Consider the following 13,930-nt stretch of genomic DNA (forward strand, 5'->3'; position numbering starts at 1 on the left):
ATAATAAGTATTTTTTAAATTGAAGTATAATTGACAAATAAAATTGTATTCAATATATATTTTAAATGCACAATGAGATGATTTGGTTTATGTATACATATGTTAAATGATTACCACAATCAAGATAATCAGTGCATTCATCACCTCACATAGTTACTCTTTTTCTTTCTTTCTCTCTCTTTTTTTTTGTGAGAACACTTCAGATCTACTCTCTTAGCAAGTATACAATATGGTATTATGAACGATATTCACCATGCTGTATGTTAGATCCTCAGAACTTATTCATCTTATAAATAAAAGTTTGCACCCCCTGGATCAACATCTCCCTATTTCCCCCACCCCACAGCCTCTGGGAACTACCATTCTACTCTCTGCTTCTATGAGTTTCACTTTTTATTTTTTTTAAATTCTTCATATAAGTGATACCAAATAGTATTTGTCTTTCTCTGTCTTGTGTATTTCACTTTGTGTCCTCCAAATTCATCCATGTTGTTGCAAATGGCAGGATTCCTTTCTTTCTCATGGCAGAATAATATTCCATTGTATATATACATCACATGTTTTTTATCCATTCATCTTGTCAGACACTTAGGTTGTTTCCATAGCTTGGTTATTGCATATATTGTGTATAAAATCAATGAACATGGGTGTGCAGATATCTCTTTGGATACTGATTTCAGTTCCTTCAGATATATACCCAGGAGTGGGATTGTTGGATCATATGGTAGTTCAATTTTTAATTTTTTAAGGAAACTCTATACTATCTCCAATAATGGCTGTACCATTTTACATTCCCACTAACAGTGTAGAAGTGTTCCCTTTTCTCCACATCTTCTGCAACATTTGTTATCTCTTGTCTTTTTGATAAAAAAGTCCTTCTAACAAGTGTGAGGTACTATCTCACTGTAGTTTTGATGTGCATTTCCTTCATGATTAGTGATGTTGAGCACCTTTTCTGTTACCAGTTGGCCATTTGTGTATCTTTTTTGGAAAAAGGTCTATTCAGTTCCTCTACCCATTTTTTAATCAGATTGTTTTTCTGCTATTGAGATGTATGTTCCTTATATATTTTAGATATTAACCCCTTATCAGATATATAGTTTGCAATTATTTTCTCTCATTCCATAGGTTGCCTTTCCTTTGTGTTGATTGTTTTCTTTGCTGTGCAGAAGTTTTTCAGTTTGATGTAGTCCTGCTTGCTTATTTTTGCTTTTGTTGTCTGGGCTTTTGGTGTCATATCCAAAAAAATCATTGCCAAGACCAGTGCCAAGGAGTTTTTCTCTGTGTTTTCTTCCAGGAGTTTTATGGGTTCAGGTCTTACATTTAAGTCTTTAAGTAATTTCAAGTTAATTTTTTTGAATGATGTAAGATAGGGGTCTAATTTCATTCTTTTGCATGTGGAAATCCAGTTTTCTCAGCACCATTTATAGAAGAGACTATACTTTCCCATTGTGTGTTCTTGGTATCTTTGTCAAAAATTAGTTGGTCATATATGCATAAGTTTATTTCTTGGCTTTTTCTTCTATTCCATTTGTTTGTGTGTCTATTTTTATGCTAGCACCATACTGATTTGATTACTATAGCTTTGTAATATAGTTTGAAATCAGGACGTGTAATGCCTTCAGCTTTGTTCTTCTTTTCAAGATTGCTTTGGCTATTCAAGGTCTTTTTTGGTTCTATACAAATACTAGGATTGTATTTTCTATTTCTGTGAAAAATGCCATTGGACTTTTGATAGGTATTGCATTGAATCTGTAGATTGCTTTGGATAGTATGAACATTTTAGCAATATTAATTTTTCCAATCCAAGGACACAGGATAGCTTTTCTTTTCTTTTTAATTGAAGTACAGTTGATTTACAATGTTGTGTTAGTTTCAGGTGTATGGTAAAGTGATTCTGTTATATATATTATATATTTTTTCTATATATATTAAATATATTAATATATTTATTTTATATTTTATATTTATTTTATATTTATTTAATAATAAATATATTAATATATTTAATATATGTAATATATTTCTATATTTTCTATTCTTTTCCATTATAGTTTATTATAAGATATTGAATATAGTTCCCTATGCTATACAGTAGGACCTTGTTGATTATCTATTTTATATATAGTATGTATATGTTAATCCCCAATTTCTAATTTATCCCCTACCCCTTTACTCTTTGGTAACCATAAGTTTGTTTTCTATGTCAGTGAGTCTATTTCTGTTTCATAAATAAGTTCATTTGTATCATTTTTTTTAGATTCCACATATAAGTGATATCATATGGTATTTGTCTTTCTCTGTCTGACTTACTTCGCTTAGTATGATAATCTCTAGGTCCATCCACATTGCTGCAAATGGCATTATTTCATTCTTTTTTATATAAGATGTGAGACATATATATATATATCACATCTTCTCTATGCATTCCTCTGTTAATGGACATTTAGGTTGCTTTCATGTCTTGGCTGTTGTAAATAGTGCTGCTATGAAAATTGGGGTGCATGTGTCTTTATGAATTATAGTTTTCTCTGGATATATGCCCAGGAGTGGGATTGCTGGGTCATATGGCAGCTCTCTTTTTTGTTTTTTAAGGAACCTCCATACTGTTCTCCATAGTGGCTGCACCAATTTACATTCCCACCAACAATGTAGGAGAGTTCCCTTTTCTCCACACCCTCTCCAACATTTATTATTTGTAGACTTTTTAATGATGGCCTTTCTGACCAGTGTGAGGTGATACCTCATTGTAGTTTTGATTTGCATTTCTCTAATAATTAGCAGTGTTGAGAAACTTTTCATGTGCCTGTTGGCCATCTGTATGTCTTCTTTGGAGAAATGTCTATTTAGGTCTTCTGCCCATTTTTTGATTGGGTTGTTTGGTTATTGAGTTCTATAGCTATTTGTGTATTTTAGAAATTAATCCCTTGTTGGTCCCATTATTTGCAAATATTTTCTCCAGTCCATAGTTTGTATTTTCATTTTGTTTATGGTTTCCTTTTCTGTGCAAAAGTTTATAAGTTAGATTAGGTCCGCTTTGTTTATTTATTTATTTTTATTTCTATCGCTTTGGGAGACTAACCTAAGAAAACATTACTACAATTTATGTTAGAGAATGTTTTGCCTATATTCTCTTCTAGGAGTTTTATGGTGTCATGTCTTATATTTAAGTCTTTATGCCATTTTGAGTTTATTTTTGTGTATGGTGTGAGGGAGTGTTCTAACTTCATTGATTAACATCAGGGTATCTTTTCATTCATATTTATATCTTCTTCAGTTTCTTTCATCAGTGTCTTATAGTTTTCAGTGTATAGATCTTTCACTTCTTTGGTTAAGTTTATTCTTAAATATTTTATTGTTTTTGATGCTATTTAAGTGGATTGTTTTCCTAATTTCACTTTCAGATATTTAGTTGTTAGTGTATAGAAATGCAACTGGTTTTTGTATTTTGATGTTGTATCCTCAAACTGTGCTGAATTCACTTATTAACTCTAGTTACTTTTTGGTGGAATCTTTAGGGTTACTCTACATATAAAATCTGCAAACAGAGACAATTTCTTTTTCAATTTGGGTAGCTTTGATTTACTTTTCTTGCCTAATTGCTCTGGCTTGGACTTCCAGTACCATGTTGAATAGAAGTGTTGGGAGTGGACATCCTTGTCTTACTCCTGATCTTAGAGGAAAAGCTTTTAGCTTTTCACTGTTGAGGATGATGTTATCTGTGGGATTGTCATATACAGCCTTTTTTATGTTGAGGTACATTCCTTCTATACCTAATTTATTGAGAGTTTTTACCATGAAAGGATGTTGAATTCTTGTCAAATGCTCTTTCTGCATCTATTGAGGTGATCATATGATTCTTCTCCTTCATTCTATTAATGTGTATCACATTCATTGATTTGAATATCAATAAATGGATGTTGAACCATCCTTGTATCCAGGGATAAACACCACTTGATCATGGTGTATGACCTTTTTAATGTGCTGTTGAATTTAGTTTGCTAGTATTTTATTGAGTATTTGTGCATATATGTTCATCGGGGATATTGACCTGTAATTTTCTTTTCTTATGGTCTTGTCTGGCTTTGTTATCATGGTAATGCTGGCCTTATAAAATGAGTTTGCAAATGTTCCTTCCTCTCCAATTTTTTGGAAGTTTGCGAAGGATTGGTGTTAACCTTCTTAAAATGTTTGGTAGAATTCCCAAGTGAAGCCATCTTGTCTTGAACTTTTCTTTGTTAGAAGATTTTAGATTACTGATTCAATCTCCTTAATAGCTGTAGGTCTTCATATTTTCTATTTCTCCATGATTCAATGTTGGTAGGTTATCTGTTTCTAGGAATTTATCTATTTATTCTAGGTTATCCAATTTGTTGGCATATAGCTGTTCATAGTAGTCCATGATCTTTATATTTCTGCAGCATCAGTTTTAATGTCTTTCCTTTCATTTCTGATTTCACTTATTTGAGTTGCTGTCTTTTTTTCTTAGTCTAGGTATGTCAGTTTTGTTTATCTTTTCAAAAAATTGGCTCTTAGTTTCAATGATCTTTTCTATTGCTTTTCTAGTCTCTGTTTCATTTATTTCTGCTCTGATCTTTGTTATTTCCTTCCTTTTGCTAACCTTGAGCTTAATTTTTTCTTCTTTTTCTAGTTTCTTGAGATGTAAATTTAGGTTGTTTATTTGTGATATTTCTTTTTTCTCAATGTAGGTGTTTACTGCTATAAAGATAATTATTACTAACAATGAAACTTATTATTTATTATTATTGGCTTTGATGGAAAATTTATATCATTTGCTAAAGATAATAGAAAGTAATAGAAGAAAAGAGTTTTCTTTATTCATTTACTGTTGCTAATTGGTGGGAAAAAATATTTATGAAGTGTTTCATGATATTAAAATATTTTTAGAGAATTTTTCAGATAAAGGATAATAGAATATAGCATGATCAAGACATATTCATCACTCTATTTTTCAGGTCTCTCACTCACTTGGCCTTCATGTATAATTATAATGGAAGCTCACATTGTAAGGGTGATTTTAAGCTGTTCAAATTAGCAGAGATATCAATAAGATATTCTAATTTTAAACCCATTCATGAAAACAATTTTGAAGATTGAAGGCTTTCTTCAGAAAGATTAAGAGTTCTATCAACTCAAATGAAAGAGTGAGGGCTTGGGCACATGGAAGCTAATGATCTTCAGTGGTTTTCATTGCCTCTGTTCATCTCTTCGAAAAGTAAAAATCTGAGATTTAAGAGAACTTTGGATGATACAAGTGACAATTTGAAAAGCATCATTTAAATACTCTTCTTCAGTTTTCATGTGTGTGCTCAGGGGGATTTTGCTGGTGCATCCAAACAATGACTAGATTATGCTTCTAGGGCAACCATTTTAATACTCCAGTACTCAACATTCAACAGCTTTTCAAAGTGACATTTCAATTTAATGCTGAAAAGAATGCAGGAATGGGCTTGAAAATTCAGTATGTAAGAAAACATACTCGTGAACAGCATCATCCATTATCCATTCTATGAACAGTTCCAAGAGGAGGTTCACTATGATCATGGGTAGGCCTGAATCCCACTCCTGTGATTCGTGTGGTATACAAATTACCACAGCTCTTCCTGTTGTAGCCTCACCTTAAACAGTCACATCCAGGGCTTCCCTGGTGGCGCAGTGGTTGAGAGTCTGCCTGCCGATGCAGGGGACACGGGTTCGTGCCCTGGTCCGGGAAGATCCCACATGCCGCGGAGCGGCTGGGCCTGTGAGCCATGGCCGCTGAGTCTGCACGTCTGGAGCCTGTGCTCCGCAACGGGAGAGGCCACAGCAGTGAGAGGCCCGTGTACCACACACACACACACACACACAAAAGGTCACATCCAGAAGATCGCAGCTGTGATATGCTAGCTTTGTTTTTCCTAACACACATTAAAATAATCACATGGCAATTAATGAAAATGTTTACCTGTGTACCATCTAAAATTACTCACTGATCACCAGAAGTACTCTGCCCTAAGGAAACTTGTTTAGAGTATCCTCTATAGCAAACTAAATTTTTAGAGAGCCAAAAATCCTTTTTTTTTTTTGCTTTACTTTGGCATATTTTCTCTGCCATTCTACCCATATGTCTTTTTAAAAAATAACTGAATGAGAGTGGTTTTTTTTATTAACAATGTAAAATGTACCATGGAGTCATTCTTGCCATCTAGACACATTCATTGAAAGGTATAATTCGAGTGAAAGAAAATTATGCTTCATCATTTTGTTCTGTCTATATTTGTTGTGAACTTATGTATCTACTTTGAGAACATTCATTTATTCAAGAGATATTTACTGAGTGTTTACTACGTTTCAGTAATTATTCCAGCACTGAGAATAAAGGGGTAAACAAAACAGACAAAAATCTAGTCCTCATGGAGCTTAGATTCTAATGTGAGGAGACAGACAGCAAGTAAAATAAATAAGTGAAATATAGTTTTAGATGGTGGTACCATTTGGAGAGAAATTAAGTGGGAAAGACAGACAGAGTTCAGTGTGCTCAGAGAAGTTCTTGCTGGAATATAATATTTGAGCAAAGATCTGGTAGACTCGAGTGAGGGGCCATGGAGTTAATTTGAAGAAGTGTGCTTCAGGCAGGCAGAACAGTGGGTGGCAGGGAAGGGGAAGAAAAGAAGTTCTGGGCTGCATTTGAGTACAGGTAAGGAGGCCAGTGTGGGAGGAGCTTAGTAAACAAGAGGAGATGAAAGTGGGAGATAAAATCAGAAGGAAACGAGGTTAGAGAAGTAACTGAAGTGAAGGGGTGGTGGGCAATAGTATCAGGCTCCATGGGCCTTCAGCTCTTCTGACAGTTGAGATGAGAAGCTATTGGAGTGTTTTAAGAAGAGGAGTGACCATGATTTGACTTCAAGGATTCTCGCCTAAGCAACTAGAAAGGTTGGGTAAAGTGGCCATTAATTGAGATGGGGTAAAACTTGTAGAGGAAGATATTTTGCAGAGGAATGGGGAAACAAATTAGGAATTTATTTTAGAACATGTTAGGTTTAGAATGCCTATTATGCATCCAGACAGTGATGTTGAATAAGCAGTTGGTCATATCAGTCTGAATTTCAGAGGAGGGATACAGGTGGGATACAAAATTTGAATGTCTTCGGCACAGAGATGAATTTAAAGCCACAAGCAGAGTGAGATTACCAAGAAAGTAGATATAAACTAGAGGTAGAAAAGGGAAGAAGCCCTAGGACTGAGCCCAGAACATTCCTATGTAAAGATATAAGGAAAAATAAACCAAGGCAAATTTTCTAGCTATCCTTAAGAAGGTTACCTGGAAATTCATTTATTTATGATTGGAAAAAAGAATTAACTGTATATATCACAAAGCTAAAGAACCTTAAAGCTAAAGTATGTCCTAACCTAAAGGATGATCAAATTCAACCTGTTGGCCTTTTGGCAACAAATATTTTGACCTTTAAAAAACTAGCGGACTCATTTGCCCAATGTAATTTAGGGATTTAATTTCAGTCAAATGATGGGAAATGATTGAAATGTGAACCTCCAACATAAAGCAGGTGGATTAGAGTAAACATGGGCTTACTTGGACAAAAGAGGGGATCTAGTTTAACTCAGGGGTTTGGGTGAGGGACCACTTAATTCCACAAATATTTACTGAGTGCCAATTATGTGTAAGACACTTGAAAGAGTAACTTGGGAAATGCAAATTTGATTAGGAGACTTTTTCTTCAGAAAGATTACAACAGAAAAATAGAAAGTAACACAAGTAAAGTGTGATAAGAGGCACAGAGAGACAGAAATACTTTACGGAAGTTCAAGTTAAAGAAAGTGATTCTCCACTGGGAACATCTTAGATGCTCCATAGAGGACATGATATTTCAGATAGCCCCTGAACTATGGGTAGGATGGGATTTGACAGGGAGAAGGTATAATATGGCCAAGGGTCCTGGTGTGAGAAAGCTCAGGGGTATGTTTCACTGGTGAGTGTTTGTGTCCTCAAACCACTGTTATTATCGTCTATATTTCTTTCATTTTTTTCTCCCAAAGTGGAGAAGCAGAGATTGCACAATAAATTATGGGTTTGAATCCATTAAGAAAATATGTATATATTCACACATATTTCCCATCTTCATGGCAGCATTATTCACAATAGCCATGAGGTGAAAGCAATCTAAATGTCCATTGATGGATGAATGGACAAAGAAAATGTGGTATATACATATAATGGAATATTATGCAGCCATAAAAAGAAGGAAATTCTGTCATATGCTATGATGTGGATGAACTTTGAGGACATTATGATAAGTGAAATAAGCTGGTCACAAAAAGACATATAACTCATAATTCCACATATATGAAGTATCTAAAGTAATTAAACTCAAAGAAACAGAAAGTAGAATGGTAGTTTTCAGGGGAAGGAAGGATGTGAAAAAGAGAAATTGTTGGTCAGTGGATATAGAGTTTCAGTTTTACAAGACAAAAAAGTTCTAGAGATCTGTTGCACAACAGTGTGCATATAGTATGCACTACTGTACTGCATACTTAAAAATGGTTAAGATGGCAAATTTTACATAATATGGTTCCACCACAATTTTTTTGTTGTTGTTGGGGGTAGGAGCTTATTAATTTATTTTATTTATTTTTGCTGTGTTGGGTCTTCGTTTCTGTGCGAGGGCTTTCTCTAGTTGCGGCAAGCGGGGACCACTCTTCATCGCGGTTCGCGGGCCTCTCACTATCGCGGCCTCTCTTGTTGCGGAGCGCAAGCTCCAGACGCGCAGGCTCAGTAGTTGTGGCTCACAGACCCAGTTGCTCCGCAGCATGTGGGATCTTCCCAGACCAGGGCTCGAACCTGTATCCCCTGCATTAGCAGGCAGATTCTCAACCACTGCACCACCAGGGAAGCCTTCACCACAATTTTTTTAAAAAGGAAAAGAAAAAATGTGTATGGGTCAATACTCATTCAATTGCAAGAGACTAAACTCAGCCAAAATAGCTTAGTCAAACTAAGGAGAAATGTATTGGTTCAGAGAACCTAAGAAAGGTTAAGGATGCAGTGAGGCCTTAATAACTGCAACCACGGACTCTAAAGAGCCCCTAGGTGTCGCTGTTCACCTCCTGACTCATCTTTCTCACTGCAAATCTGCTTTCTCCACAGGGCGGCCAAAATGGCTGAGGATAACTCCTAGGTTTTATACCTTAGACTTTCTGCCCCAGGAAGAGTGCCCACATGTTCTCCCTCCAAGTTCAAAACATTGAGAAGAGCCCTAAGTAGCCCAGTCTGCCTCTGGACCAGCTGTTGACAGCATCTTGTACGAAGATTACAAGGGGTCAGGTTTGTAAGAAGAACTTGGTAAGTTCTATGAGAACCATGTGATTAGGAGTGGAGTGTGGTGGGAGGTAGTTAGTTAGCTATTACCACTTTCATGCTATCTAACAAAGCACCCCAAACTCGTTGTTTAAAACAACTATCATTTATTTCTACAGATCTGCAGATTGGCTGAGGCAGCTCTACTTTAGGCTGTGATGACTAGGGTGGCTGTACTCTACACGCTGGTCATCTATGTCTTGGAGCAAGCGAGGTAGTCACGGCACATGGGAGGCCTCTCAAGTTTAGGCTCTGAACCATCCTGACACTGCCACTCCCACTCCCACGCTACTGATCAATGCCAGCCACATGGCTAAATTCAAGTCAGGGGCAGAGAAAAACTTTCTGCCCACAGTGAAGCTATAGTCAGAGTGGGATACAAGGGAGGGAGAAGGATGGGGCTAAATCATTTAATCTACCACAAGGTATGAATGTGAGAAACAGTTTCCAGAGGAAATTTGGATGTTGGACAAACAAGACAATAGGAGTCCTGTATAGTATTATTACATAGATACAAATACAGTAATATCAAGTAGTAGATTTTATCAATCCCCAAATGCTAAAGTAGAGAGCACTGGAAGAGAACCAGTTACCCCTTACAATGTTGTGAGCAGTATACTAGGAATTTTATAGCTATTATCTCAAAGGAGAAGCAATGAAAGCTATTATTAACCTGAAACAGTGTCATTTTGCACATAAACTCTCTTAAGTTGCAAAGTGTCCTTGAGGATTCCAAGTTAATAACCTCTTTTCCAGTTGGTGCCTCTTTAAGAGTAGGTCATGCCTATTAAACTTTCTAATCTTATGTCTGTGAAACAAATGCACCAGCATGGAATAATGGGAAAAAGAAATATTCTGGTGCCAGAGAAACCTAAGTTTAAATTCAAGTTCGGCCACTTCCTAGTTGAATGACCTTAGACAAGTCACAAGCCCATTTTACCATTAGTTTTCTTCTCTGTAAAATATGGGTAATAATACATACCATATAGGATTTGGGGGAGAATTGAATGAGATCACATCTATAAATGTATATCACAGTGTCTGGCACATAATAATGCAATAAATGTTAGTTTCTTGGTATGATGATAACAAATGGAATAAGGCAAGAGTCCTGTCTTGAGTTCAATGCTGTGTTCCTTTCCACACTGAAATTGAATACTATTACAGAATGGAAAAAGTCTCAAATAAAATGGAGCACAAGTTTACACAGGAGAAAAAAAGTAAAACATTAAAGTCATTGGCACTATACTTGAAACCAAAATTCGACTGAAAAGAAAAAAAGCAGTTGTTTGTTTTGTCAACTATTTCTGTCAGGAGAATCTTCTGGTAACCTAACTGTGAGAGTTTTGCTTCACCTCTCAGTCAGTAGTGGAGCACATGTAGCTTCTTGTGAAACTGTTAGAGTACAGTGTTCTAAATACTGAGGAGCTTAACACATCTTTCACTAACCACAATTTACAGGTGTGATTCAATTTTTTTAACATAGGAGAGATGTTAACTTTATCATCAGTAGCTAACCAACTTTCTCTTTCAGGATGTTTCTTCCATGTGCCTCCTTTTCTTCACAGTATTGCGAAATCAAAGTGTTCACACTTGTAAACACATTGTAAAAAGGCAATTTATAGTATAAATTAGGTTGTCAATGTTCTACTTTCCTGTTTGACAGAGTATATCTTGGAAGATTAATTTAATTAATTTGTCTTCTTTAGATGCCTTTATACTTTACGCATTTCACAAGTGGTCCTTGCTGCAGCCTTGTTTATAAGAACCTTTATATTTTGCTGAGATTTCCTTCTTAGTTTAATACTAATTAGCTGTTAAATAAAAGAATGATTTAATATGTTACCATTAAACATTTGTACATGCTAGAAACCAACAAAAAACTTCATTAATCCAGAGCATAGTATTATTCAATAGTAAAGAATTCTCAGAGTTTCATTACTTCTTATTGTATCGTGTATCTTTTCTTTTCTGGATGGCAAAATTATGGAGAATTTTTTTTTTTTTAAACCAAATTTTCAAATTGGAGTTGCAAGAGAAAATGGTAAAGCTAAGTAACTTTTAAGATTGTCATTTTACTCCAATGAAGCATACATTTTTCCATAAATTTTTCCCATTACAAAAAACTCTGAAAATCTAATTTTCATTTCTTAAACAATTTGTTAAGCTCATCAGATTGTGGCAACCACAAATTAAATACCATAGCACATTGATTTCTTATTAGGTAATTCTTTAAATATACTGCAACTTCAGCTCTTTTTACTGTAAGTCATTTTCCCATTATGAATATAAGGCAGATAAATAAAAAACAAGAAAAAAATATTTTTATCATTTCAGTGTGCTTGTATTTGCAATAGTCAGAATTTTTTAAACTATAACTGCTAGAAATCCAACTCAAACTACTTAAGTAAAAAACTGGGAATTAACGGGAAAAGCATGTGGCCCATTATAGAATTGATGGAATTTCTGTGGGGAGCAGGTAACTTCAGGTATCTCAGGGAGAGAAACTTCCAACTTGACATAACTAGGACTTAACTCTCTTTCATGCCATTTGTCTCTCATCTGCTTAATTCTTCTAGGCTTTATTTTCTCAAAATATTTTCCACATAGAAGCCCAGGACTACAACTTTCTTATTTTGTGTCTCAAGAAAGAAGGAGTCTTTTCCTGAAAATAAATCTCAGAGAAGAACTCTGCCCTGTCTTGGGGCCTGTACTTATCCTTTAGAATAATCCCTTTTCCTAGAGAGATGGGGTACTATGATTGACCAGAACAAGGTCATGTTCTCATCCCTACAGGCCAGGTGGAGTGATGTACTGTAGTTGACAGTCCAACCAAAACTAATTGGAGGGACTTCCCTGGTAGCACAGTGGTTAAGAATCCACCTGCTAATGCAGGGGACACGGGTTCGAGCCCTGATTGGGGAAGATCCCACATGCCGCGGAGCAACTAAGCCCGTGTGCCACAACTACTGAGCCTGTACCTAGAGCCTGTGCTCTGCAACAAGAGAAGCCACAGCAATGAGAAGCCTGGTGCACTGCAACAAAGAGTAGCTCCCACTCACCGCAACTGGAGAAAGCCCATACGCTGCAATGAAGACCCAACACAGCCAACAATTAATTAATTAATTAATTTAAAAAACTAATTGGAAAGGGGGAAGGGCAGTTTCCCCAAGGAGAAAGGTAGCTGTTAGCAAATGAAAGTGGGAAGGGGAGAGGTATTCTGCATTTAAACATATGAATGAATAAATATCTCCAGTCATAATTCTACTAGAATCTGGGCATGTTGAGCCTCTTGGTTTCAGTCTTCTCTGGTCATGTCTGAAGGTCTGGTGGGGTTCACATCCTAGGATCTGTATACATGAAGGACCTTGGTGCCTCTCTGGAGAAATTTTAATCCAAGGGAAGGGAATGTCATGGCACAAAAGTATGGCTTAAGGACAGTGGGCCAGGATAAAGGAGGAGAAATGATTATGAATGTGGCACTATTTCTGTCTGTCTATCACTCAGATTATTTAGTGGCCCATCCCCGACAGATTCATGCCTGAGTCCTAGAGTGAAAGGGACGCAATAAAAATGTGATCAGATCTGAAGGGCTTTTTCACAGTCGTCTCTGTGGGATAATGAAGTGCAAGAGGTCAGCAGTATTCATGACAACAACTTCTGTAGTGACCTGAGATTGCACCCTGGTTTAGACATCTGCACTCTCAACATCGAGTGCCGGTAATGTTAGCATAGACATTGGCAGGCACTGGTAACTGTGGCAAAGACTTAGAAGGCAGCATAATTGTCACTTTTGTCATTACACATGTAGGAGACATGATCACATGAAGCCAGAATAGGAGAGAAGGAGATGACTGGGCTAAGCTGAAAGGTTCTTCTGTCCTACATGATGTTGACTGGAGTTGCAGTTGTCTGTGGCTCAACTAGTCTGGAACATCCAAGATGGCTCATTCACATGGCTGGCAGCTTGTGCTGGCTGCCATCTGGGAAATCAGCTGGGACTGCTGACCAGAGTGCCTCAGTTTTTCTCCCTATGTCATTGCCATGGTTTGAACTAACCACAGCACATTGGTTGGTTTCCAAAAAGGAATATCCCAATCAGAAAAATTGGAACTTGCAGATGTTTTAAGCCCAACCTTAGAAGTTGCACAATATCCATTCTTCCATGTTCTACTGATTAAAACTAATTACAGAGCCAGTTCAGACTCAGTGTGGGAATTGTTTACATACGGGTATGAATACTGGGAGACATGGTTCACTGGGGGCCATCCTTGCAAACTAGCTACCACAGCAAGAGAAGCAATTTTGTGACTATTTTAGTGATCTTGTGTTGTCTGCAGTTTATCTAGGAAACACATTATAGCTAAAAATATTATTCATTCATTCATGTATTTATTAATTCATTCAGCAAATATTTAATTATCCAATAGTGCCAGACACTGTGTATGCATGGTAGTGAAGATATTAACATGAATATGACAGTTAGTGAAATGAACACAGATATAGGAAAAAAGAACTACAATGCAATGGCATAAGAGCTAGAAGAGAGGGAGGCCA

The 13,930-nt window shown here is 36.3% G+C and overlaps 1 long non-coding RNA gene across 1 annotated transcript in view; it reads left to right on the forward strand.

The window, feature by feature from the left end:
• LOC136794965 (uncharacterized) overlaps positions 1-9,358 on the forward strand; it is a 117,221-nt gene extending 107,863 nt beyond the window's left edge. The window contains exon 4 of the long non-coding RNA XR_010842464.1: positions 9,164-9,358. This is a non-coding gene — a long non-coding RNA (uncharacterized lncRNA). The remainder of the gene's footprint in view (positions 1-9,163) is intronic.
• Positions 9,359-13,930: the final 4,572 nt, after the last annotated feature.

The sequence above is a fragment of the Kogia breviceps genome, chromosome 1 (genome assembly GCF_026419965.1).
Source record: "Kogia breviceps isolate mKogBre1 chromosome 1, mKogBre1 haplotype 1, whole genome shotgun sequence".
Lineage (NCBI taxonomy): Eukaryota > Metazoa > Chordata > Mammalia > Artiodactyla > Physeteridae > Kogia > Kogia breviceps.